General features: G+C 43.2%; 1 long non-coding RNA gene across 11 annotated transcripts in view; it reads left to right on the forward strand.

Moving 5' to 3' along the window:
• Positions 1-26288, forward strand: part of LOC681177 (similar to GTPase activating protein testicular GAP1) — a 106047-nt gene that overhangs the window by 13630 nt on the left and 66129 nt on the right. The gene's annotated exons all lie outside the window — the stretch shown is intronic.

A 26288-nucleotide genomic window follows, 5' to 3' on the forward strand; every position in this document is an offset into this window, starting at 1 on the left:
TCTCAGGTTTCTCCTGGCATCATCACCTGAAATCGTGCTGATTGGTTTACCCACAGCGTTGCCAGAGACAAATCCATTTCTTAGTCTCCCCAGTGGGTTATTCTGCTAGTGCTGCAGTAGGCTATTCTGCAGGTGTCTGTCCAGTTGGTGCTCCTATGAGACTATTGACTTCAGGTGGGCTCTTTTGTCTTTGTATTCTGCAATACCAGCTTAGCCCATAGGAGTTACTTTGTGGCTTCCCTTAGTTGCTTCTCAGTCAAACTAAAACTAGATCGTGCGCAGATAGAATGACAGGGCAAAAATTTGCTGATCACTTTATCTGCAGAGCATTGTGATAAAACACTTGCAGATATTATCTTAATTAAAACTCTCTCAACTTATGGGCGGTAAGTATAACTATCTTCCCAGTTTTACAAATAGTCTTACCGAAATTATGAAAGGTGCTTATATCAGAGTTAAATGGCCGAGCCATAGTCAATACAGCTCTGAAGTATGGATACAGGGGTGATCTCTTATGCAGAGTAGATAGGGTGTTTCTTACTTGGATTTCATGATACCTGGTTGTTTGTATTTTGGTTCATTTTATCAGTCACTCCAGTTACAGTTCATTCTGCTACTCTCCCGCAATTTTGATATTTCTGGAAAGCATCAAAGGAGACAGTGAAGAACCGGAGTGAATGGATGACAGTGTTTGTGTGTGTGTGTGCGTGTGTGTGTGTGTGTGTGTGTGTGTGTGTGTGTGTGTACGTGCATGTGCATGCGCATGCATGTGTGTGAGCACGTGTATGAAGGCCTTTATGGCTCTTGTAGGGAAACACAACTTTCTCCTCACATGCTTTTTGCACACACACACAGGCACAGACACACAGGCACACACATGCACATGCACAGCAGCTTGTTATGGCTATGCAGGTACCAATTCTCATTCTAATACTCTGTGATTCTTGGTCCTTCCCAGATGCTGTTGGTGTCCAGGGGATCTGCCTTTAAAAATCATAGTATTTAAAACACTCAGCCCTATTTCCAAGGGCTCTACATACAAGTGTCCCCTTCTGTTCTGTGATCCGTACAGGGTCTTGGTCTCCATCTCACCCGCTGTGTAGTCTAGACTCTAGAACAGACTTGGCAGTTGGCCTGTATCCTTTCTCCTCTAACCTCTTACCCTCTAGCTTAAAGACTCTCTCTCCCCAGGTTGTACCTAGAGCCCCTTGGAAGGAGGGCTGAGTGCTTGAAATACTACGATTTTTAAGACACAGGGGTGTGCCAGAAAGGAGCAGCGTGAGACATGACCAGAGTGATTGACAGATTTGGTGTGCCTCACGCTTAATAAAATGAGACAAACTACAGACAATGGAATAACATAAAATGCAAGTCAGAATTATCCTACCACTACTCTGAGTGACAACTCTGCTACCTCCCCTTTCAGCATGGGTTTTGCCTCCCATTCAGTGTTTCCATACTTAACACTGTCTCCTAGGCTTCTTTCCTCCAGATTCTGTCATTATCATTGTCTTAAGGGTTGAAACATTGCATCACACATGCCCAGCATTGAGGACAACATTTGTAAACAAAGTAGCTCAGGATCATGATCCTAGCTCCCTCTGGATGCTTTGTTGTATCCCTCCAAGGAGAAGAACATTTTCCTAGTCCTGGAATTTCTTCCTCCAACAGAGGTCATACATTATTCATGTTTGCAGGCCTCTTCTGGAACATATGCATATTCAGGTAGAGAAGAGAGTAGTTCCTGGGAAAGGATTAGTCACAGGCAGGCCAGCATGGCTGTTCTGTTTTGTGATACAGTTTTTCTTTCTAGGAGACAAATTCTATGTGTGAGCATTCAAAATGACCTCAGTGTGGAGGGTAAATTAACTGTTTAGATTCCCACCAGGCACTGTGGCAAACGCCAGGATATTGATTTATGTCTCATTAGAAGGCATTTATTTAGCTCCACTCTTGCATGATTTGTATTTTCCTACTCTTTGAAGCTTTGAAGCTGTCCACTTCCAAACTCAAGAGGTTTCCCAGCTGCAATACCCCTGCTGTGGGATGGGCTGGGGCTCCAGGGTCTCTTCTTACTGATTGGTTTCAGTTTTTAAAATTACATTACTGTGTGGGAGTTGGGGGTTGGAGGCAGCTGGTGGGGAGGTGTCTGGGTGGGAATCCAGTTTGTCAGAGTTTGTGCTCTCCCACTACCACGTGGATTCTGGGTATAGCTCTCAGCTTTTTTAGATAAGTGGCTTTCCCTGCTGAGTCATTTTATCAGCCTGGAGTTTTGTCTTCTGTGGTGTGTTTTATTTGCAACCCTAATTTCTATAAGTACCAACTGAGGGCAAGAGTTGAAGCTCTGCTGGTAGAACACTTGCCTTGCGGACACAAAGCCCAGAGTTTTGACCTTGGTGCCACACAAACAGGGTTTAGTATCACAGCTGGCATCCCAGTGTTTGGGAGGTGCAGGCAGGAGGAGTAGAAACTCAAGGATATCCTCAGCTACATGCGACTGTGTCTCAAAAAAATGAAAAGAAACCTTAGCAATTGAATATAGCAAATCACAGAAGGGACGAACACTGACCTGACTTGGGTTTATTTGGTTTACTGTCCTGGGTCACACAGTGTATTAGGGGAGCCAAGGCAGGAACTAAAGCAAGATAGGAACCTAGAAGGAGGCAGGAACTGGAGCAGAAGCCATGGAGGAACATTATTATTGGCTTGGTTCCTCTGTGTTACTCAGCCTGATTTCTTACACAGCCAGAGATGGTATCCTAGGGTGGTATCACCCATAGTGAATTGCTCTTCCTCCCACCAATCATTAACCAAGAAAACGCCCCTCCCCCACACTTGCCTTCAGGCCTGTGTGATTGAGGCAGTCTCTTCTCAGGTCTGCATCAGGGTGACGAAATCCAGCCAGTACAGTAGAGTATCATGAATACACTTGGGTAGAGGTAGCGGCTAGTGGAGAGTGCACAGAATGAGAGAGAGAAAGAGAACTGAAGAGAACCTCAACTCTCTTCATTATTGCAGTAGAAACCTAGACTAGAATGATGAATACTTGCCCCAGTGAACAAAGATCTTGTTATATGATTCAGTGGATCTTAATACTTCTTTTTAGCCATTCCCTCTCATTCTTGATTGTTGACTTTTGAGGAAATTACATAGTCTGGGATAATTTGAGCTTTGGTATTTCGTGCAAACACAGGATTGATATCATTGACTAGGTCCCGCTTTCCAGAGTCTTTTTTTTTCTCCATGTTTATTAAATTGGGTATTTTTTATTTACATTTCAACTGTTATTCCCTTTCCTGGTTTCCAGGCCAACATCCCCCTAACATCTTTCCCCTCCCACTCTATATGGGTGTTCCACTCCCCATCCTCCCCCCATTACCGCCCTCCCCCCAACCATCACGTTCACTGGAGATTCAGTCTTGGCAGGATGAAGGGATTCCCCTTCCACTGGTGCCCTTACTAGGCTATTCATTGTTACCTATGCAGTTGGAGCCCAGGGTCAGTCTTTGGGTAGTGACTTAGTCACCTGAAGCTCTGGTTGGTTGGCATTTTTGTTCATATGGGGTCTCAAGCCCCTTCAAGCTCTTTCAGTCCTTTCTCAGATTCCTTCAATGGGGAGGTCCCATTCTCGGTTCAGTGGTTTGCTGCTGGCATTCACCTATGTATTTGCCATATTCTGGCTGTGTCTCTCAGGAGAGATCTACATCCAGTTCCTGTCAGCCTGCACTTCTTTGTTTCATCCATCTTATCTAGTTCGGTGGGTGTATATATATGGGCCATATTTCGGGCAGGCTCTGAATGGGCGTTCCTTCAGCCTTCCAGAGCCTTCCTAACCCGAGCTTTCTCTTAGGGTTAGGAGTCGTCTTACACATAGCTGTCCTCTTCACAGCAAGCGTGCCATTGACACTGAGATAGTAGGTGACTGAGCTGGCAAGAGCAGTGCCACATCCCAGCAGAAGATCTTGAGTTTCAGGATAGCTGGGACTATCTGGTGAGACTCCTCTAAGAAAAGAGATTCTTGGGAACTAAGAGGGGTTCATGGTCTACTCTACAGAGAAAATGAAGATCTGTTCCCAAATACTGAGCCTCATTTTGATTAATACATTTGTATCTCACCCATGTTGAACTTTTGCTCAAAAATCATTAAAAAGTACTGATAGATCTATCATCCTCTGTCATTAATACATTAGTCCATGTGAATCACAGTACACAGAGATGTTTGGAAGACAAAGTTTTTTGTTAGCATGAAATTCTTGCCCTGGCTTTGCCAACTTTTGGCTGTATGATCTGAAGATTAGAAACCTCTCAAAACCAACTTTTTCCTCACTAAGATCTAGCACAGCTACCACCCCTATCTTGCAGAGCCCAGTGAAGACTGATAAGCACTGGTGTAGGCATGGCTTGTAGAAATCAGTACTATTTAAGTGTTTTAGGGATTGTAAGCTTAAGTAAGCTTGAGTGCGATTTAAGTTTTCATTCACGTAGAGAAAGCATAAAATATTCTTGCATTCCATGTTTGCTCTCAAGACAGCCAGGTTTTGACAGAATATTTGATTTGGCCTTCTGGAGCAGACATATAACCTGATGACTTAGTGTTCCATACACAATGCCAGACAAAAGGCAGCTCATAACAAAGTTCCTGTATGGTATTTATCTCAGTTACTTAGAAGCTTTGCTTCTTTTTGACATAGCAGGCAAAGTTTGACTTTGATCGTTAGTCTTTTGATTTCAAAATAAATTCTGAAGGAGGATGAATGGACTGGTTATAATCCACTCTTTCCTCTGTTCTTAGACTGCGCAACCTGGGGATTCCTGGGGTGTGGGCTTTTCACATCAGCAGCAGGCTGGCCCTGGACAATGTCTGGCCAGCCACGGTCAGAGGTGCCCATTCCACAGCCTACTCCTCAGTGCTGGAGCACTCGTTCAACCATGCTGCAGCCCTGGAGATCTGTACTGAGGACAGTTTCAGTTATTACAGTGAGAATGGAGAGGATGTAGACTAACCACCAATTGAACCAGGGGAGACCACAGCAGAATGGATGTATTGATGTGTCTTTCAAATCAAAGGCTAACCTGAGCTGTGTGGATGTTGGCACCATGTCTCCAGATTCTGATCACGCTTCTCCTTTGCCACACCCAGCCCCTGGTAACTGGCCATCATACCGGGAAACAGAATCGGCTTCTTTGGTCCATCAAATCAAACAGGGGCCACCTGTGGGAAAGGTAGAGGTCCTGGATTTCAAGGACCCAGCATTGCTTTTGGATCCAATGGGCACCAGAACCCCAGCTCCTCAACAGGGAGATGCAGCTTTCCTAACTCCAGGCAGGAAAGACCTTGGGAACAGAAACACCCAGTCCTATCCAGTGCCTTCAGAGCCAGATGTTCCTGTCGCTCCTTTGGAAGGAGAAATCCTTCCTAATTACCCCGAGTCTAGTCACATGCCACCCCTGAGTGGAGGGAGGTATGTGGTAGGACTGGAGGACCACGTGAGTTCTAAAGCTCAAGGCAAGTGCATTGAAAAACTGGGCATTTGCGGTTTTGTTTAAAGAAAATATAGCAGAGTTGACAAACTAGACATGGTCATTCACCTAGGCCCATCCCTGTACCGGGCAGGGTGGGGCAGGCTAGGGCAGGCTGGGGCAGGCTAGGGTAGGCTAGGGCATGATGGGGCAGGCTCGGGCAGGCTGGGGCAGGCTGCGACAGAAAGATTGTCTAGGTTCAAGAGTAGCCTGGGCCATATAGAGAATTCTAGCCCAGCCTGGATTATACAGCCAGCTCTCCTCCCAAGTGTAATGAAAAATTTTGGTTTGCAAGTTCAGAGAAGGTGAGCCATGTCGAGGCTTCATAGGCATTGCAGGATGGAGGGTACAGCCATTTAGTTTTGACTGTAGTAGTTAGATTTGCAGGCTTAGGCAAACATGCTGAAGAGCCTTCGGGAGAGAACATGATATAGATACCTGTGTCTGCTATTAGTTCTGGTTCTTGTCCCCACAGCTGTGGCCTTCACCTCCCCTGAACCACCTTATCCTGGTTCTGTGACTCACTAGCACTAAAGGTAGCAGGAAGAAGGCAGGGGAATGCCCAGAGGGAACAACTTTTCATCCACCCTGATGGACTGGGAAACTGAACCTAGAGTCATCCTCCCCCACACCTATCTCCCCCTCTCCCTGCTCAATGATCTCTGCCAGGAGGAAGTGGTCACACCTCTCTCCACAGCATTTCAACTTCACAGTTTTTCTGTCAGTGTTTTGACAAAAACATTAACCTAGCAAAGAGGACCTTCTGGTTCTGCTGGGACATTTTCTGCAGGTTCAGGAGTTGTTTGGAGAAATAGTTCAGGAGGGAAGAAAACACTTCGTGTTTAACAGAGTATAGAGTAATAGTTAGGGTAGGAGCGTTGTTGTCAAGTTTGAATCTTGGCCATGCTAAGGCAACTTATTTCACCCCCAAGTCTCTGATTTTCATTTATAAACGTATTGTCAGGATTTGTTGTTAGTATATGTTATGTTTTGAGTGCCTGCATTAGTTGGTTCCTTAGAAGACAATTACGGCCATCGTTACTAATCTTTAGAGGATTTAAAACATATCAAACTGGAGGATGGGGCGGGGGGAGAGTGAACAGCTGTGCTGGAAACTGAAAACAGAAAGTCTCTTTGAAAAGCTTTTGCCTCCTGGCTCCCTTTCTCCTTGATGAAGTTTGCTGAGCATTTGTTTTTGTAAACCAAAGGCATGGATTTCTTTTAAATGTTCTAGAACTTTCAAATTCTTCTAACAATCTCCAAAAATATTCAGTGTGAGTTCTTTCTATCTAAAGAGACTTAAAGGCACGAATCAAAAGTTTCCTCAAAGGGATTTTGTGTTACAGATGTGTTTCTGAGTGGCCTTTTGTTGGGGGTTGTATTTTCCTGGCCCAGGAAGAGCACACAGTTATTGGAGAGTAGGTCTATGTACAGTTATCTGAAACCAGAGGAGCGGACTATAAACTGTAAACTGATCTAAAACCTTCAGAGAGTTTTCTTTTGCAACTCGGTCATGGTCCTTGAAGCATGAACTTTGTAGATGTCAATGTGTCACAGTGCCAAAGGTTGTGCGTGGCTGTTTAAGAGCTCAGAAAGGCCGGAAATGGAACCAGTCACTGGGAACTGAGGGTAACAGCATAACCCAGGAGGGACATGATCTGTGGTATTTAATCAGCTGCCAAATGTAGTCAATGCTGACATCTAAATGCTAGAATGTTTATGAAAAAGACATTCAGGGGGAGATTGTCCAACTGGAAGCTTTTAAGTCTTAGAGGAGAAAAATTCTTTTAAATTTTATTTAAAAAAATATTTATGTGTGTTCATGTGTACAAGTTCATGTGTGGGAAAGCCTAGCACTTAAGAAAGAATGTTTGGTGAGCTGTGTGAAGCATAGAAACATGTAATTGTTATTATTTATGTTCAGAGGAAACACTGGTGTCCTGGAGGTTTATCTGGCAGCTGTGGGCTTACTCTGGGCAGCTGTTGACATGGGGGTGAGACCTTCTAGTACCAGCTCAAGGTAGGAAATCCTCGGCTTCTGGTAGTGGATGGACTTGAGTTCCCCCACAGCTCTGTTGTGTAGTTTGAAGACAGATGCTGTTTGAACCTTATTTTCTGAATAGAGAGCACCCTTCCCAATAAATTTTAACTTCCCCTTTAAGCATATAGGATTGGGTTTGCTGAGTCAGGGAATTAGGATTTTGTTGAAGGCTCAGAAAATTTCTCTTCTTTTTAGTATTGTTTTCATTAGGGTGTGTGTGTGTGTGTGTGTGTGTGTGTGTCTGTGCTCGCCTGCCTGCCTGTGTATATGTATATGTGTTGTTTCCACCCCATGGGAATAGGAATAGGAGCGGTGCTCTGAAGTGGCACCCAGGGCAGCTTATGCAGCATGATGGTATAGACAGGTTCCATGCTGCTACCCTGAGCAGTGTTTCTTTGTCCTGAGAGCTGGCTGCAGCCCTGCTCATATTGGGAGCTTTCAATTCCAGGCTGCAGTAGGTTTTTGGTTGTCACAGCAGAGAGTATCTGCATTCTCACCGCCAGGGAGGTGGACTCCATTTGCAGAGAGAGAGATTCATGGGGAAAGACTGCAGTGCATTTGTTAGTCTCAGTAGACTGAGCAGCTGTGAACTTTCCCTTCACTAAGGCCATCCCTAACTGAACCCTCAGGAACTGTTCCCTACAGCTTTTACTCTGGACTGAGCTCACCCTCCCTGTTGCCTGCCCTGATCCTCAGCTTCCACCTGGTTCCCAGCAGCTACACAAACAGACCAGTTCTTTTAGTCTGGGGCAGGGATTTTTTTGCAGCTTTCAACCTGGAGTAGCAAGCGCTGCTGAGGTGCTGGGGTCCTCGCAGCTGGGAGAACTGAAGTAGAGGAGGAAGGTGGGGCCCAAGGTCGCAAGCTCTGGGCCAGGGTGTGGTGGTCTCACAGGTGGCCATTTCTGAGCATCATTTTTGCTGCTGTTTCTCACCCCCTGACTTCTGATACTCGCAGGCCACTTCTGACATTCCCATAGCGATGGAGGATGGGGAGGGGTCTGTGGGCAGCAAGTAGACACACCACCCAATCCGGATCAGGTGACCCAAGGGTGTCTGTTATCCCCACCTCCGCCTTCTCCCCCATTTCCCACCCCCATACTGCAGCCAAGCTGCTAAAGTGGTTCTAGCTGTTGGAGGGGTCCTGTAGCTGTGATAGGCTCCTCCTCTCCGGCCCCTCCTCCCCACCCACTTCTCAGGCCCTCCTGGGATAACTGTCCTCCTCTGGGGCCCTGCACCTGCTCCCAGCCATGGTGGCCAGGCTCACTGTTCTCCTCATTTACCTCGTTTTCTACTTGGCCATCCTGGTCCAGACAGGTAAGGTGAGTGAGGGCTGGGGCACCCGGGGACCCCGCCCTGGTGCCTGGGGGTCGCTCTGTGCATGAGAGGCTTTGTCTCTACCTGGCTGGCCTGAGGTGTGGGTAGGAATAGGGAGACCTGGTTGCTCTGGCCTAGGGGCGAGGGTCTAAGATTTTCTGGAACTGAACCAACTCTGCATTGAAGATGAGGGATGGGACCTTCTTAGGGCTGGTATGAAAACACTAGGATGTTAAAATCCTAGCCAAGTATTACTGATAACAGCTGTCCCCAGCAGTGTACCTTGGGAAAAACCTTGGAAAAAGCAGTCATTTTTAAAATTGGCCTTGAGGCAACCTGCAGCAAAAGCATCTGGAGAGCTTCCCAGGAGATTTTCTGGCCACTTTCATCGGGAACTCGGAGGGTTAGTAGAGAGACAAAGGGAAATTAGGGTGGGGGCAACTTGTACTTCTTAACAGCATCCTACGTGCTTTTTGTGTCTGTCCCTACACTTCTAGAGACTTTGGTCATATTCTGTGGAGGAGGTGGACACAGAAATTGTGCTGAATCAAGGGAACACGTTTCTTTCACCTTGTGCAACTCAATTTGCAGACCATGCCTCAGTGTCATCACCTGGGGTCTGAGGTTAGAAATGCAGCAGTTCCTGAGTTATTGAGACAGATTCAGTGATTTATTTAGCGTAGTAATCAGATCCCCAGGCAGGCACATTCAAATCTGAGTAGTGTCTTCTTATGATAAATACAATCTGTGATTCAGAATAGCATCTTAAGCCTGGACCAGCAGAGTCTTCTTTCATTTATTATGTCCCGTCTCCACATCAGGAGGGGGAAAATGGCTTCAAGAAAACACTGCAATTGTAGTTGATTCAAAGCAGCATTATGCTTTGAGCTTTCTAAAAACGAAGGCAAACCCGACCAGTGAGAAACATAGGTTTAGGCAAACCAAACTGGCCTTAGCACTGACTTCTAGCAAGGTTTATGTCCCATATAAGGAACTGGAAAAGAGAACTCCTTACCCAGGTCATTATGATAAATGAATGAATGAATGAATGGATAGATGGATGAATGAATAAATGCAGAAATGGTTTTCCTAAGGCATCTCTGCTGGTGTTGGTACAAGAACCTTTCAGTGAGCTACAGAGAAATGGCCAGTCTGCGTTCTGGGTTGTAGGAACTGATGCTGCAGAGGGTGAAGACAGCCAACACTTGTATCTCGGCGATGACAATATGGTAGAGAAAGAAACACAGCACAAACATCAGATCTATGTCATGGACTGCTATGGGGGGAAGAAAGCAAACAATCACAGGGATAAAGAGTGGCTCATGATTTTAGTCTCCCTTTGGGGATAAAATTTTTATAGTCTAGTGGCCTTTTGTAGAGAAAAGTATCCAGTAGCCCACCTTGAGGTTTGTGTCCCACACACTGCGGGAGATGCCTGAGATTGTAAATGTCAATAGTTTTTCCTTTGCTGAGTTGAAACACGAAGCCCTGTGCATGGTAGATAATTGCATCTTATGGCACGGAGGTTTTGAAACTAGACTGTGAATGCCCTTAGCTTTTCCTGCTTTGAAGTGAGAGAGATGGGAGAAGCTGGTAGAGGCGAAGTCATACAGTGATTAATTGGCGGCTAGGGTTTGCTCCCAGGATTCTATGACTCCACAGTCACCATCTTAAAACACGTGGCATAATTCATTTAGACCTGGAGGTTGCCCCACTTCTAACCTTCTGTGGCTTTCTGAAAACGAGTTTTCTAAACCCATTCAATCAGTCCATAAAATGACTAATATTCGCAAAAGACGTCTCTGGTCCAGGAAGGTGTCCATCTTAGATCAAGTACTACTCCCTGCGTGTTTTTGTGCCCATCATATTTCTTCCATCCTTGTTTGCTTGCTTCCTTTTTTTAAAAGACAGAGTCTCAAATTTGCTCTGTGTTCAAAGCTGGCCTTGAACTCTTGATCCTCCTGCCTCTGCTTCCTGAGACCTAGGCTTAGATTCCTGATTCTCTTGCCTCTCCCACCTGAGACTTGGAGTTATACTTACGTGCCACCATGTCTGACATGCATCTTGGTTTGAATCAGCATTACAACTGTTTAGGTTAGATAGTCCTCACTTCCAATTAAGGGGACTGTGGCTACACATCAGAAAGAGTAGCAGGGTTCAACCAGATAAGAACGCCGCTCTGTGACCTTTTTGTTTTGTTTCGTTTGACCTAAGAATACTGAACCAGAAGTATCTTTGCTTTAAAGGTTGGGACCTAATTTTTCTGTAGTGGGGTCCAGGGAGCTCTGCCCCAGTGTCCCTTTATTCTTGTTCCTGGTCCTCACTAATGGGTTGTACCTGAACAACCCTAGAAGGCATGCAAAAGGTTCCAGAAGCACTTTGGAACTCCTGGAGGGTTCCAAAGTCCCTCCAGGCGCTAGGAAGTAGCAACACATTTTAGCTCTCAAAAGTTGATAGGGTGATTAAAATGTAACTCTATAGAGACAAAGGGGAGTTAACAATAATGTGTTCTACCGCTTCTGAAACATCCTTTGAGGACAGGTGCATCACACACATGTATGCCACGTACCAACCTGGGAAGGTTGCCACAGTTATCTGCTCTGACACTCAACGTACATAGTGACTTGTTTCAAACTGCTTTGCAATTCTATCTCGCCATAGTCAGGACCATCCAATCAGATAGACAGCTCTCAATGGACAAACTATAAATGGCTAATAAATATTTGAGGAAATGTTCAATATCCTAGGTCTTTGGGGAAATGCAAATTAAAATTGCTTGAGCTTAGAATGGTGTTGATGAGGATGGGGTGGGGGCGGCTTACTCAACATTGGTGCAGCCACTGTGGAAATTAGTATGCGGTTCCTCAAAATCTGTGAATAGAACTCCCATATGCTTCAGTTTCACCTCTCCTGTGCATATACCTAAAGGAGCTTAGGTCAACAGACCATGAAGATAGCTGTGCACCATGTTTGTGATCATTCCCAATAGCTAGGGAATGGTATCAGTCTAGACTCCCATCAGTTGACAGGTAGCTAATGACAATGTGGTACATACATGTACATAATGGAGTTTTGAGACGATTATCATTATCATTACTTTTATTATTATTTTACTATTGGGGTATATATGTCTAGCCACACTGCAGGCTTCACATGGAAGTCAAAGGACAAGTTTCTTTAGTTGATTGTCTTCATCCACCCTACAGGTCCCAGGGATCAAACTCAGGTTATCAGGCTTGATGGCAAGTGACTCTACCTACTGCACCATTTTACCAGCCTCACAATGGATTTCATTCATCTGTGAACAAAAAAAGTTATAGTCCTTGCTGGAAAGTGGATAGAACTGAATATAATCATGGATAGAACTGAATATGATCATGTTAAGTAAAATACGTCACCCAGAAAAACAAATACCCAAGTTTTTCCTCTCATGTGCTAAGTCTATATGTATATCCATGTATATATTTATATTTATAAGACATGAAGATAAAGCAGGACTGTTGAGAAGAGGTGAGGGAGTAGTAATGTGGCAAGAAAAGGAGGAGGTTAATAGGGAAAAGATAAATAGAACCTTTTTCTCAGATGTGAAGTCAGAAGGGAGACTAAGTAGTGGATAATGGGGACGGTGAGCATGAGTGAAGTATGAAATGTAATAATGAAGCCCACTACTTTATATGTTAATTTTAAAAACAAAATAAAAGAACTGGTCAGTAACAGTAGGACTGTTGGTCCTACATAAGCAACATGTAGCTCTAAAGGCTTTAGCAACCTTTTGGGGACGTTACTATTCATCTCTTCAGTAATACCATGGTGATGTCGGCCCTCTTCTCCTGGTGTGGCGGTTATCAGGATTAAATAAATGTGTCTAAAATGCTTAGCACATGACCTGCCTTCCAGTAGCCCCTTTCAGATTAGTACTTATGAATCTTACTTCTCCAATGTTCCCAGCAACATTTTAATAAATACACTTTGCAAATCCTGACAGTGTTGTTTACATGAAATGGTCAGAGATCTCACACCTATACATACAAAAAGGGGGAAGGGGATGATGGCAAGTGACAGCTTAAAGGGCAAAGTCTTTGGGAAGTAATAAAAACCTTCTAGAAATAGAGAAAGGTAATGCTGTACGTTCTTCAAGTATCATAAACATCATTGAATTAGACACATTGAAAGGGTGACTTGTGTTATGTGAATTCTATATTCATTTAAAATAATCCCCAAAGGCTGAAGATGTCACTCATTGTCAGGTAGAATATATATTTAACATGTGCAAGGCCCTAGGTTCTATCTTCAGTCCCACAAAAAGAAAGGAATGAGTAGATAAATGTAAGTTTTTTAAAAGGTAAGCTGGATGTGTTGGTCTCTGTCTGTAATCCCAGCATTTGGGGATGATGCAGAAGGATTGCTGTGAGTTTGAGAGCAGTCTAGATTACGTGATGAGGTCCAGGCTAGCCTACGGAAAGGAAAGGAATCCAAAATACCACATCACGTCCAATAGAAAAAAAATGCTTTCCTAATTATACCCTATGTGGTGACACATGCCTTTTAATCTCAGTGCTCCATGAGCTGAGTCAGGAGGATCTTGAATTTGGGGCTAGACTCCGCTCAGCAAACAGCCAACCAGAATAAGGTGTACATAATTGTGGGTAAGAGCACAATAACCCCGGTGCTAATTATACTGAGTGGCCAGGCTGGGTTCCTAACAGGAAATTGTGCACTGATTTGGGGGTATCAAGCTTTATAGATGTGCCCCAGAAAGAGTGTGGGATTGGCTTCAAGCTCCTTGAGTGCCTTCATCAGTCCTGGGAATTGGGCATCATGAGGACAGAGAGAATTTTCTTTCCCTCAGTGGTTCTGGGGTCACTATTTTGTCAGCTAATCCTCCACAGGGTCTAGAGCCTCATTCTTGAGACGTTTGATAAGTTTTCAGCCCCTCCTTTGGTGGTATAGGCCATGTCTTCATTTTTCAATACAAGACAGACACCAGGTACCTGTATCAAGTGTACAGAAGACATTTGAATGGATATTTGTGGGTAGCAACAAAAATAAAGTTATGGTTGGGGGTCTCCACAGCGTGAGAAATGGTATTAAAGGATCACAGTGTCCACACCCGCGGATCCTGGCCCGCAGCAGCTCTCTGCTCCCAAACCCCGTGGGAGAGAGACCTCACCGCCTGGTCAGGTGGGCACTCCTGAGGCTGCAGAGCGGAGGAGACCACCAACACTGCCCACCCCTGCCCACATCCCTGGCCCAAGAGGAAACTGTATAAGGGGAGGGCCCAGGAGCGGCAGGACCCCTGCGCCTGAGACACCGCCGGAACCTGAAGGAAACAGACCGGATAAACAGTTCTCTGCACCCAAATCCCGTGGGAGGGAGAGCTAAACCTACAGAGAGGCAGACACGCCTGGGAAACCAGAAGAGACTGCACTCTGCACACACATCTCGGACGCCAGAGGAAAACACCAAACGCCATCTGGAACCCTAGTGCACGGAAGCTCCCGGAAAGGGCGGCGCATATCTTCCTGGTTGCTGCCGCCGCAGAGAGCTCATGGGCAGCACCCTGCGAGCAAACTTGATCCTCGGGACCACAGGTAAGACCAACTTTTTTGCTGTAAGTGACCTGCCTGGTGAACTCAAGACACAGGCCCACAGGAACAACTGAAGACCTGTAGAGAGGAAAAACTACACACCCGAAAGCAGAACACTCTGTCCCCATAACTGGCTGAAGCACTCCTGACACACAGGCTTATAGGACAGTCTAGCCACTGTCAGAAATAGCAGAACAAAGTAACACTAGAGATAATCTGATGGCGAGAGGCAAGCGCAGGAACCCAAGCAACAGAAACCAAGACTACATGGCATCATCGGAGCCCAATTCTCCCACCAAAATAAACATGGAATATCCAAACACACCAGAAAAGCAAGATCTAGTTTCAAAATCATATTTGATCATGATGCTGGAGGACTTCAAGAAAGACGTGAAGAACTCCCTTAGAGAACAAGTAGAAGCCTACAAGAGAGGAGACACAAAAATCCCTGAAAGAATTCCAGGAAAACACAATCAAACAGTTGAAGGAATTAAAAATGGAAATAGAAGCAATCAAGAAAGAACACATGGAAACAACCCTGGATATAGAAAAGCAAGAGAAGAGACAAGGAGCTGTAGATACAAGCTTCACCAACAGAATACAAGAGATGGAAGAGAGAATCTCGGGAACAGAAGATTCCATAGAAATCATTGACTCAACTGTCAAAGATAATGTAAAGCAGAAAAAGCTACTGGTCCAAAACATACAGGAAATCCAGGACTCAATGAGAAGTTCAAACCTAAGGATAATAGGTATAGAAGAGAGTGAAGACTCCAGGCTCAAAGGACCAGTAAATATCTTCAACAAAATCATAGAAGAAAACTTCCCTAACCTAAAAAAGGAGATACCCATAGGCATTCAAGAAGCCTACAGAACTCCAAATAGATTGGACCAGAAAAGAAACACCTCCCATCACATAATAGTCAAAACACCAAACGCACAAAATAAAGAAAGAATATTAAAAGCAGTAAGGGAAAAAGGTCAAGTAACATATAAAGGCAGACCTATAAGAATCACACCAGACTTCTCACCAGAAACTATGAAGGCCAGAAGATCCTGGACAGATATCATACAGACCCTAAGAGAACACAAATGCCAGCACAGGTTACTGTATCCTGCAAAACTCTCAATTAACATAGATGGAGAAACCAAGATATTCCATGACAAACCAAATTTACACGATATCTTTCTACAAATCCAGCACTACAAAGGATAATAAATGGTAAAGCCCAACATAAGGAGGCAAGCTATACCCTAGAAGAAGCAAGAAACTAATCGTCCTGGCAACAAAACAAAGAGAAGAAAAGCACACAAACATAACCTCACATCCAAATATGAATATAACAGGAAGCAATAATCACTATTCCTTAATATCTCTCAACATCAATGGCCTCAACTCCCCAATAAAAAGACATAGATTAACAAACTGGATATGCAACGAGGACCCTGCATTCTGCTGCCTACAGGAAACACACCTCAGAGACAAAGACAGACACTACCTCAGAGTGAAAGGCTGGAAAACAACTTTCCAAGCAAATGGTCAGAAGAAGCAAGCTGGAGTAGCCATTCTAATATCAAATAAAATCAATTTTCAATTAAAAGTCATCAAAAAAGATAAGGAAGGACACTTCATATTCATCAAAGGAAAAATCAACCAAGATGAACTCTCAATCCTAAATATCTATGCCCCAAATACAAGGGCACCTACATACGCAAAAGAAACCTTACTAAAGCTCAAAACACACATTGCACCTCACACAATAATAGTGGGAGATTTCAACACCCCACTCTCATCAATGGACAGATCATGGAAACAGAAATAAAACAGAGACGTAGACAGACTAAGAGAAGTCATGAGCCAAATGGACTTAATGGATATTTATAGAACATTCTATCCTAAAGCAAAAGGATATACCTTCTTCTCAGCTCCTCATGGTACTTTCTTCAAAATTGACCATATAGTTGGTCAAAAAACGGGCCTCAACAGGTACGGAAAGATAGAAATGATCCCATGCGTGCTATCAGACCACCACTGCCTAAAACTGGTCTTCAATAACAATAAGGGAAGAATGCCCACATATACGTGAAAATTGAACAATGCTCTACTCAATGATAACCTAGTCAAGGAAGAAATAAAGAAAGAAATTAAAAACTTTTTAGAATTTAATGAAAATGAAGGTACAACATACCCAAACTTATGGGACACAATGAAAGCTGTGCTAAGAGGAAAACTCATAGCGCTGTGTGCCTGCAGAAAGAAACAGGAAAGAGCATATGTCAGCAGCTTGACAGCACACCTAAAAGCTCTAGAGCAAAAAGAAGCAAATACACCCAGGAGGAGTAGAAGGCAGGAAATAATCAAACTCAGAGCTGAAATCAACCAAGTAGAAACAAAAAGGACCATAGAAAGAATCAACAGAACCAGGGGTTGGGGATTTAGCTCAGTGGTAGAGTGCTTGCCTAGCAAGCGCAAGGCCCTGGGTTCTGTCCCCAGGTCCGAAAAAAGAAAAAAGAAAAAAAAAAAAAAAGAATCAACAGAACCAAAATTGGTTCTTTGAGAAAATCGACAAGATAGATAAACCCTTAGCCAGACTAACGAGAGGACACAGAGAGTGTGTCCAAATTAACAAAATCAGAAATGAAAAGGGAGACATAACTACAGATTCAGAGGAAATTCAAAAAATCGTCAGATCTTACTATAAAAGCCTATATTCAACAAAACTTGAAAATGTACAGGAAATGGACAATTTCCTAGACAGATACCAGGTACCGAAGTTAAATCAGGAACAGATAAACCAGTTAAACAACCCCATAACTCCTAAGGAAATAGAAGTAGTCATTAAAGGTCTCCCAACCAAAAAGAGCCCTGGTCCAGACGGGTTTAGTGCAGAATTCTATCATACCTTTATAGAAGACCTCATACCAATATTATCCAAACTATTCCACAAAATTGAAACAGATGGATTACTCCCGAATTCTTTCTATGAAGCCACAATTACTCTTTTACCTAAACCACACAAAGACCCAACAAAGAAAGAGAACTTCAGACCAATTTCCCTTATGAATATCGACGCAAAAATACTCAATAAAATTCTGGCAAACCGAATCCAAGAGCACATCAAAGCAATCATCCACCATGATCAAGTGGGCTTCATCCCAGGCATGCAGGGATGGTTTAATATACGGAAAACCATCAACGTGATCCATTATATAAACAAACTGAAAGAACAAAACCACATGATCATTTCATTAGATGCTGAGAAAGCATTTGACAAAATTCAACACCCCTTCATGATAAAAGTCCTGGAAAGAATAGGAATTCAAGGCCCATACCTAAACATAGTAAAAGCCATCTACAGCAAACCAGTTGCTAACATTAAACTAAATGGAGAGAAACTTGAAGCAATCCCACTAAAATCAGGAACTAGACAAGGCTGCCCACTCTCTCCCTACTTATTCAATATAGTTCTTGAAGTTCTAGCCAGAGCAATCAGACAACAAAAGGAGGTCAAGGGGATACAGATCGGAAAAGAAGAAGTCAAAACATCACTATTTGCAGATGATATGATAGTTTATTTAAGTGATTCCAAAAGTTCCACCAGAGAACTACTAAAGCTGATAAACAACTTCAGCAAAGTGGCTGGGTATAAAATTAACTCAAATAAATCAGTAGCCTTCCTCTACACAAAAGAGAAACAAGCCGAGAAAGAAATTAGGGAAATGACACCCTTCATAATAGACCCAAATAATATAAAGTACCTCGGTGTGACTTTAACCAAGCTAGTAAAAGATCTGTACAATAAGAACTTCAAGACACTGAAGAAAGAAATTGAAGAAGACCTCGGAAGATGGAAAGATCTCCCATGCTCATGGATTGGCAGGGTTAATATAGTAAAAATGGCCATTTTACCAAAAGCAATCTACAGATTCAATGCAATCCCCATCAAAATACCAATCCAATTCTTCAAAGAATTAGACAGAACAATTTGCAAATTCATCTGGAATAACAAAAAACCCAGGATAGCTAAAGCTACCCTCAACAATAAAAGGACTTCAGGGGGAATCACTATCCCTGAACTCAAGCAGTATTACAGAGCAATAGTCATAAAAACTGCATGGTATTGGTACAGAGACAGATAGACCAATGGAATAGAATTGAAGACCCAGAAATGAACCCACACACCTATGGTCACTTGATTTTTGACAAAGGAGCCAAAACCATCCAATGGAAAAAAGATAGCATTTTCAGCAAATGGTGCTGGTCCAACTAGAGGTCAACATGTAGAAGAATGCAGATTGATCCATGCTTATCACCCTGTACAAAGCTTAAGTCCAAGTTGATCAAGAACCTCCACATCAAACCTGATACACTCAAACTAATAGAAGAAACACTAGGGAAGCATCTGGAACACATGGGCACTGGAACAAATTTCCTGAACAAAACACCAATGGCTTATGCTCTAAGATCAAGAATCGAAAAATGGGATCTCATAAAACTGCAAAGCTTCTGTAAGGCAAAGGACACTGTGGTTAGGACAAATCAGCAACCAACAGATTGGGAAAAGATCTTTACCAATCCTACAACAGATAGAGGCCTTATATCCAAAATATACAAAGAACTCAAGAAGTTAGACCGCAGGGAGACAAATAACCCTATTAAAAAATGGGGTTCAGAGCTAAACAAAGAATTCACAGCTGAGGAATGCCGAATGGCTGAGAAACACCTAAAGAAATGTTCAACATCTTTAGTCATAAGGGAAATGCAAATCAAAACAACCCTGAGATTTCACCTCACACCACTGAGAGTGGCTAAGATCAAAAACTCAGGTGACAGCAGATGCTGGCGAGGATGTGGAGAAAGAGGAACACTCCTCCATTGTTGGTGGGATTGCAGACTGGTACAACCATTCTGGAAATCAGTCTGGAGGTTCCTCAGAAAATTGGACATTGAACTGCCTGAGGATCCAGCTATACCTCTCTTGGGCATATACCCAAAAGATGCCCCAACATATAAAAAAGACACGTGCTCCACTATGTTCATCGTAGCCTTATTTATAATAGCCAGCAGCTGGAAAGAACCCAGATGCCCTTCAACAGAGGAATGGATACAGAAAATGTGGTACATCTACACAATGGAATATTACTCAGCTATCAAAAACAACAGCTTTATGAAATTCGTAGGCAAATTGTTGGAACTGGAAAATATCATCCGGAGTGAGGTAACCCAATCACAGAAAAACACACATGGTATGCACTCATTGATAAGTGGCTATTAGCCCAAATGCTTGAATTACCCTAGATGCCTAGAACAAATGAAACTCAAGACGGATGATCAAAATGTGAATGCTTCACTCCTTCTCTAAAAGGGGAACAAGAATACCCTTGGCAGGGAAGAGAGAGGCAAAGATTAAAACAGAGACTGAAGGAACACCCATTCAGAGCCTGCCCCACATGTGGCCCATACATATACAGCCACCCAATTAGACAAGATGGATGAAGCAAAGAAGTGCAGACCGACAGGAGCCAAATGTAGATCTCTCCTGAGAGACACAGCCAGAATACGGCAAATACAGAGGTGAATGCCAGCAGCAAACCACTGAACTGAGAATAGGACCCCCGTTGAAGGAATCAGAGAAAGAAATGGAAGAGCTTGAAGGGGCTCGAGACCCCATATGTAGAACAATACCAAGCAACCAGAGCTTCCAGGGACTAAGCCACTACCTAAAGACTATACATGGACTGACCCTGGACTCTGACCTCATAGGTAGCAATGAATATCCTAGTAAGAGCACCAGTGGAAGGGGAAGCCCTGGGTCCTGCTAAGACTGAACCCCCAGTGAACTAGACTGTTGGGGGGAGGGCGGCAACTGGGGGAGGGTTGGGAGGGGAACACCCATAAGGAAGGGGAGGGGGGAGGGGGGAGGGGGGATGTTTGCCCGGAAGCCAAAGAATTATTATTAAGTATTAAATAAATTTAAAAAAAAGAAATGTATATAAGAAATACTCAAGTTAATTAAAAAAAAAAAAAAAGGATCACAGTGTCAGATGACAACGAAAAGACTGCTCAGAGGGGCCTGAAGCCAGGAGCTTTACTGGGTTCTGAGAGTAGACTTCCTAGACACACTGACTTTCCTGTCTCCAGTTGTGCTTCCTAATTGATGGTTTGGCTTTTCCAACTTTGTGTCTACTGTCACCTTGTACATTTTGAATGCTGTTCCTCTGCTGCTCTTTGTTCCCAGAAAGCCTGGCTCAGAAGCTCCTGAACCTTTGTTTATTCTAGACTCAGCTCTCCCAGTAGCCCGCTCAGAGGTCCAGTGACTGAGGATTTGTTGTTCTAAAGTAGGTATATATAAGATCACCATTGGATTTCTGGTGAATGTCTGTAATCTCAACACTCAGGAGGTGGAGGCAGGAGAACCAGGACTTCAAGGCTAGCCTCAGCTACACAGCCAATTAGAGGCTACCCAATGGTATATGAAACCTTGACTCAGCTTTTCCATACATCTGCATATCTGCCCTTTGTGGCCTTCACAGTCACACTGTGTTGCTTTCATTGATCTCTGCACATTGTAAGTCCCATAGGATGGTGGAGAGTCTAGGTAACGGTACATATTCCACCATGAAAGTGGAGGAGTATCCAATGAATTTTAGCCACAGTTTCTCAACAGACACAAACTCATGGAGTTGTAGGGTCCTGCTGAAATGCTGCTACCCTAAAGTTTTCCCCAGTCTCCCCAGTGGCAATGACTGTATACCTCTAGCATGAAGTTGGTCCCTTTAGTTCTTTGAGTACCAATGACCATTAGAGGTATTTGTTGTGTCCTGAAGTGGCTGTTTTGGTTCTGGCCACCAGCAGTGTACTAAAGGAGCCATTGTGTAATGGCCTTGCCAGCACTTGTCAACTTTATCATGATCTAAACCCACAAGATTTACACATTTATTATACAATTATATTATAATTATATATTTGTAATTATATTTAATTTACATGCTTCTGATTACTACGGGGTTTTCTAAGATAGTTTCTTCTTTAATGAATTGCCTGGTCAAGCCTTTGGCTCAGTTCCTTCTGTATATTTTCTCCTGGTTCCTGCTCACAATGCTCTTTTTTCCTGTTTTCTTTGCTGTATTTTTTCATTTTTTTATTATCATTACAATATCTATCTATTGATCTCTCTGTCTTTCTGTCTATCTATCCAAGTCGTTTCCATTGTTTGCCCTAATCTTAAGTAGTATATGAAAGGACTGATAATTTCTTTATTGACTTATTTTAAAAAGTCAGTATCTTTTGTTTATCAAGTCATGTACTTTGTGTTAACAGAGAAGGACGTAAAATATTCTTCTTTGCTCTCAGTTTATAATCTAGTACAACAGAACCAGGAGAATATAATATAAACAAGGGATTGAACCTAGCATAGTCGCTTACTAGCCAAATGCTTCTGAGCTCTATGCACAGCCCCAACCTTGTCTTTCTAAAATTATGCTTTGTTTTTGAGATCTACTTACCTGCAAGTTTCTGCCACGTACAGCTGAGTATAAAATTTTCAAAGTTTTAAATGCTATTAGGATTCCTCCCCACTGCCATTGATTTTTATTTTTTTAGAGAAGATATTCCTGTGTAGCTCAGTCTGCCATGAAATCTCAATCCTCTGCCTTAGTGTTTACAGTGCTGCCACTGGAGGCCTGCCCCACTATGCCTGGCCTACCTTGGGCTTTAAAATATTGTTTTAGATTTACTTTTTACTATTTTATCACTGGAAATATTTTTCCTACATGCATGGATGTGTATCATGTGGTGCTTTGCGCCCGCAGAGGTCAGGAAGGTGTTTGATCCTCTGACACTGGAGTTACAGATATAAGCAGCCATGCAGATGCTGGAAATCAGTTGCCAGCACCCCGGACAGGTCACTTACACCCACCATAGCTCCATGTCCAGAGGATCTGAGGCCCTCTCTGTAGGGACTGCACTAATACAGATTTAACCCCTCGGCCCCTATATGCATAATTTAAAAAATCTTAAAAGATGTAATTTTCTTTTACATTATTGACATTTCCCATTCAAATGTGAGCTATGTAATTCTTTTAACTTTGGGTTTGTTTTCATATTCTTATTCATTTTCGTTTCTCACAGGGCTGTTGCCAAGTTGCCAAGCATTGTATATTATAGATTCCTGTTATGAATAGGATCTTTTCCTCCTCCCCGATTTCTCTAACTCATGAATATTGTTGCCTGAGAAAACTTAAGATTTTTTTCATATATCTGAAATTAGCAGCAACACCCTTAACTACTTTTTAAAGTTTAGTGTGTACATGTATAACATGAACAGCTTCTGATGATGGATGACCCATAGTCTCTAGTCTATACATGCATGCACACACATATACACACACACATGAGAAAGAGAGAGCTAGAGAGGCAGAAAGATAGAGATAAAGATAGAGAAACAAAGACAGAGAGACAAAGACAGAGAGACAGAAAGGCACAGAGACAGATGGAGACGGAGAGAGGGAGACAGGGAACACTTCACTGACTGAGCTACATTCCTCCACCCATGTTTTGTTTTGCTGTGTAGCATAGGAGTGTGCCAGAATGCTTGGTTTTGACCAAGTTTTTGAAATGTGTAGTTATAGAATACTATCCATTAAGTCCAGTTGAATATATGATTCGTACACAAACAGGTTTTTTGGTCTGTTTTATTTACTGTTATATCCCTAGGACGTGCAAGAGGGTAGGTGTTTTTCAGTTCGATGGAAGGAAGAACAGATAAATACCAAATTTTCCATTCACAAGCACAGAGCTATAGTGATTTTGTTTTGAACCAGGCATAGTGGGGAAGTTGAAGTAAGAAGATGGTTTGTGTGTCTTCTTATTCTCTGATTCCTTTTCTATGGTAGCTCTCTGCCTCACCAGGCTTCTTATTCATGAATTTTCATAACAGCTTTATTTGAAATTGCCTGATACTGGAATGAACTCATATGTTCCAGACAATGGAATGAACTGTAACAATCACTTGGTGCACTCCGTTGGGAGAGATGGCTTCACAGTTGGGGTGAATGGACTCAGACAGTGTTGAACATGTCAAGCAGTATGATGCCACAAGTATGACTTTGTTGGAATTTCCTCACTATAGAGGCAAAAAACAAATTAGTGGTCATTTGGGTTCTGAGGTGGGTAGTGGATGGAGACCTAGGAGAGGTAGAGACAAGTATGTGTGTTAATCGGAGGTGAGGAGAAGGGGCCATTATAGTGATATAACTGTTCTTTGCCTGGACTGTGGTGGGGTCACATGACACATTTGACAAAAGTATGGCTGAGCAAACATTCTCCAAAGAGCGAAGGTAAAACAGCGGAAGTCTAAACCCAGTGTACGGTTGTGTGAATTTCAGTATTTTTCTTGTGATGATAGACTATTTCTTGCCATAACATTATGGCAAGGAAGCTTTTGGAGGAAACTGAGTGAAGCACATGAAACCTCTTCTGTTGCTTCTTACAACTCTGTGACCCTGTAGTTATGTTGGTAAACGTTTGAGATCCCGTGACTCAGTAATTCTGAAGACATCTGCATACATCTCATGGGTAGAGGGCAACACTATGTGTCTTCAATTGTTCTCTACTTTAAAAAATATATTTATTGGGGCTGGGGATTTAGCTCAGTGGTAGAGCGCTTACCTAGAAAGCGCAAGGCCCTGGGTTTGGTCCCCAGCTCCGAAAAAAGAACCAAAAAAATATATATATATTTATTTATTTTCCCTTTTGTGTCTGTTTTGGCTGCTCATACATAAGTGCATCACTAGAATGCAGTGCCAGAAGAGGGCGCCAGATCTCCTTGAACTGGAGTGCGGGTGGTTGTAAGCCAGGTAACACATACCCAGTGCTAGATTTACAGCCGAGCACCACCACATCCGGCCTTTATATTGCTGCTGCACACCTGAACTCACTCAGGCTCTTATGCTTGTGCAGCAGTAACGTTACTGAGCGGTCTCCCTAACCCTGTTTGACTGTTTGAAATAGAATAGGCTTTTCTGACATTGGAATCGTAGCGCCCAGTTCCTGATGCTCATGTGCACAGCAGGTTTCATGGTTGGGCAGTCAGGCTTAGGTTTTGGTTGGAAGCCATGTATATTTATGTTCCTTAAGACATAAGACCTCCCTCTCTCCACCTCACACCCTGAATACTTGGCAATTTTTCATCCTTCTTCTCAGCACACATTATACAGGGCATCACTGATGCAGATGGGAGCTGCAGAAGTCCTGATCCACTAAGATGTGAGACATGTCACCTGCTGACTCCTGTGGTCCCTTACCGAGCCACTCTGTTAGGCCTCCCTCACCATGATGCACTTTATCCTCTAAGACTGGAGTCAGTGTGTGGCCTTCCTCTGTAAGTTGCTTCTGTCAAGTGTTTGTCCCAGCCACAAGACTAGAAGTCAGAGAGTGGAGAGATGGGCTGGGCTGTTCCTCACTTGGTTCAGAACTTGCTTGGTCCCTACCATCAGATAATCCCAGGCACAGAGACTGCACTTACACATGCTGTCAAGGTGCATTCTAGCTGCAGCATGGCTCAGGACTCTGTGCCTTTGCGCCTGACTGATAGCCCACTGCGTAACTGGACTGCATCTTAGGAGATGACCTGTCCTCACCTTTCTCTAGTTTTACTTCTCTCTTCTTTCCTTCTCCTCTCTCCCCACCCCGTTTCTTCTTGTATTCCTTTCAGCAGACTGGATTGCCCCAGTGATCCTGCACTTCTGCTTGTCATGCAATGGAAGATAGCTGTGTTGCTGTCTGCTCAGTAGTGTTACAAGTGATATGTGATTGGCCAGCATCACCCTTTTTATTGTTCTTGGGTAATTTTCTGTATCCCACGTGTTTCTCCTGAAAATAGATCTTTGAGGTGCTTTGTTTTTATTACAAATGAAACATGTCTGAGAGACCAAGGAGGGGCATTCCTGACTAATGGAGCACATATATGTCTAATGTCTTAAGAAACTTCTGGGGGTTTTTAAAATGTTCCTACCATGTTATACTCTCAGTAGCAATGCATGGCACATTCCATTCTTCCTAAGATTAAGAGGAACTTCCAGAGAAACAGAAGTGGCTTAAATCAGAAAAACAAATTCACTGAAGAAGAGCTTTGAATCACTAATAAATGTTGACTGAAACACAGAAAAATGGTAGAAGCACTTTGGAATGCCTCCTGTGTCTAGCTAGTGTCTGTGGACACCCATGTGCTCTTTTTTTTTTTTTTTTACTGTGTCCCAGGTGTTTGGACAGACCAAGGATACAGACATGCATGCTTGAGGACATAATGTTTTAATTATACAGATGTGTGTGGCATCCAGCTTGAAGTTCTCTGTAAACAGGGCCAGCTGTTCCTGACATTTTCCTCTTCTCTGCTTTTTCTTTATATAGAGGTAGATAACGAAAAATGATGATTTCTGTTCCCTCTGATCAAAGATTGTTAAACTTTCAGCTATAGCCTTATCACAAAGCCAAGAACTACTCATTGAAGGGGGGAAATGGGCCTGTTAACATTTTACAGGATTTTTTGAAATGTTAAAGATCTTTTTGAGGGTGGGGCCAAGGGCACAAACACCTATAATGTGTGCACTGTCCTGAGTGTCCTTACATTCTCAGGAAACAGGCGGCTACTGCTTTGTCTGTACTCTTGGAACAAACACATACCCTCCTGAAAGGACCAGAGTTTGTTGTGCTGATACAGGGGGCATGCGGTAGACTGGGCTGAGGCCTTCACAGCCTCTGTTGAGGGAGTAGTACTGGAGGGGCGAGTCTTTCTGTCTGGTATTCTTAAACTATGCTTGTCATT

The sequence above is a fragment of the Rattus norvegicus genome, chromosome 1 (assembly GCF_036323735.1).
Source record: "Rattus norvegicus strain BN/NHsdMcwi chromosome 1, GRCr8, whole genome shotgun sequence".
Lineage (NCBI taxonomy): Eukaryota > Metazoa > Chordata > Mammalia > Rodentia > Muridae > Rattus > Rattus norvegicus.